The following is a 2,500-nucleotide window of genomic DNA, read 5'->3' as shown; positions in this document are numbered from 1 at the left end:
CTCTCTCCTCTTGAAAAGCGCGCTCGTCTCTCCCCTTCGCTCTTCCATTCTTTCGCGCTTCGTCTCTCTCTCCCCCCTTAACCCCACCCCCACCCCCACCTTCCCCCCACCCTCCCCCGACGACCAAAATAAGCTGTCTAATCCCCCCCCTCCCCTTACTCCCCCCCCCCCCCCTAAGCCTGCCCTACGCACACCCGCCACACCCCCAACCCCCCCCCCACCCAATAATTCTACTCTCATAACCAACACCTCCAAAACTCCCCCCCTGGCGCCCACCTAGAGATGAATGAGACGCATGAGAGAGAGAGAGAGAGAGAGGCAAGAGGAGAGGAGAAGAGAGGTGGAGAGATGTACACACACGTGACACACTACACAACACACCACACAATACAATACATACAAATACACACACACACACACACATAAACACACACACACTACACACACACACACTCACGTTCTACACATGCACTCACACACACACACACACACACACACACACACACCCACACAACTACACACTACACGTGTGTGTGTGAGTGTGGTGTGTTGTGTGTGTGTGTGTGTGTGTGTGTGTTGTGTGTGTGTGTGGTGTGTGTGTCTGGGTGTGTGTGTGTGTTGGTGGGTGTTGGGGTTTGGGTGTTTGTTTTTTTGTGTGTTGTGTAGAGAGAGAGAGAGGGGGGGAGAAGAGAGAGAGAGAGGAAGGAGAGAGAGGATGGGATGGAGAACCAAACGGACGGATTAGGAGAGGAGAGAGAGAGGGAGAGAGAGAGAGAGAGAGAGAGGAGAGAGAGAGAGAGAGAGAGGAGAAGAGAGAGAGGAGAGTGTCAGTGTTGAGAGAATGCGAGAGGGAAGAGGAAAGGAGAAATGTAAGGAGGGAATGAGATTGAGGAGAAAGGAGAGAAGATGTAGATGAGGAAAGAAAGAACCGGAGAGGAAGAAAGAAAGAAGGGAGAGGAAGGAGGAGAAGCGAAAGAAGACGAGAACGAAGAAGAGCGAGAGAAGGATAAGGAAGAGAAGGGAGGGGGGAGAGAGGAGAAAGATGAGGAGCGAAAGAGAGAGAAGGGAGAAGACGGAAGGAAGAGAGAGAAAAAAAAGAGGAGAAGAAGGGAGAAGGGAAAAGGAAGGAGAAGAGGAGGAGAACGAAGGAAAGAATAAGGAAAAGGAAAAGCAGAGAGAGAAGGAAAGAAAGAAGAAGGGTGGAGAGTGAATAGAAGGAGAGAAAGAAGAGAGAAGAGAGGTGTAGAGGGGAGTAGACTGAAGGAGGAAGCATTTTGAGAGGGGAAAGAGAGATGGAGGATGAAAGAGAGGTGAAGAGAGAAAGAGAGGGAGAGAGAGAGAGACAGAGAGAGACAGAGAGACACAGAGAGAGAGACAAAGAGAGACAGAGACAGAGAGAGAGACTGAGAAAGAGAGAGAGAGAGACAAAGAGAGAGAGGAACGGACGTTTTCAAAACTCTAAGAATAGAATAATAGAAATGATCCTCAAAGACAAGAATGTGGCAATTAATTTCTTTCCCTTTTCTTTAGCAAAATAATAAAAGAAAATAATATCCCACTGAATACAACACATTTCATTCATGTTGCAGGGAATGTAGTGTTGGTTGCAGCACAGTTACATAAAGTTACATGTCATAGGAACCCGAAACTTAAAAACAACATGAAAAAGAAAAAACATATTTGCAATACATCACTTCCTGTCATAAGGGTGAATATTGCATGCATGCGAATCCACTTAGGAAAAGGCTCAGTCTTTTAAAGAGATTCCAGGGGATAAAGTTGCTTGCTGTGACAGGCGAATATGCCGACGATTTATAAAGTGCATTCGACTTCGGTTGAGGGAATCATGTGATATGTCGAGGCGAATGATTTATGTGTGTGTGTGTGTGTGTGTGTCTGTGTGTGTGTGTGTGTGTGTGTGTGTGTGTGTGTGTGTGTGTGTGTGTGTGTGTGTGTGTGTGTGTGTGTGTGTGTATGTATATTTATATAATTTAATCGTTCATATATATATGTTTATATATATATTATATATATTTATATAATATTATATATATATATATTAAGTATATAATATATTTATATATATATATGATATATATATAAAAGCATATATATATATATATATATATATATATATATATATATATATATATGTATACATATGTATAAATGTATATCTGTACACACACACATACATATATGTACATATAATACTACCATTGAATTTTAATTTTATAGTTATAAAAAATATTTTTTCTGCATTTTTTTAAGCAGCTTGTACAAAGGGCTTAGTTAACACAAATAAAATAGTATATTTTTTGTTATCCTTTTGAAAAAGCAAACTCAAAAATGATCATTCTCTTCCCTTCTAATTTGGTCGCATTTATAAGAATGTTATAGCTATTCTTTGACCTAGTGAAATGTTATACTTAGTGTAGACATTATATAATATATTGATACAATAGGCAGCTTCACAAGCTTATATATGTTGTAATCATAT

The 2,500-nt window shown here is 41.2% G+C and overlaps 1 protein-coding gene across 1 annotated transcript in view; it reads left to right on the top strand.

The window, feature by feature from the left end:
• LOC122255763 (guanylate cyclase 32E) overlaps positions 1 to 2,500 on the top strand; it is a 151,349-nt gene that overhangs the window by 137,961 nt on the left and 10,888 nt on the right. The gene's annotated exons all lie outside the window — the stretch shown is intronic.

The sequence above is a fragment of the Penaeus japonicus genome, unplaced genomic scaffold, assembly GCF_977035675.1.
Source record: "Penaeus japonicus unplaced genomic scaffold, GWHDUDI00000001_assembly GWHDUDI00000037, whole genome shotgun sequence".
Classification (NCBI taxonomy): domain Eukaryota; kingdom Metazoa; phylum Arthropoda; class Malacostraca; order Decapoda; family Penaeidae; genus Penaeus; species Penaeus japonicus.
This window is presented reverse-complemented; position numbering and strand designations above follow the sequence as displayed.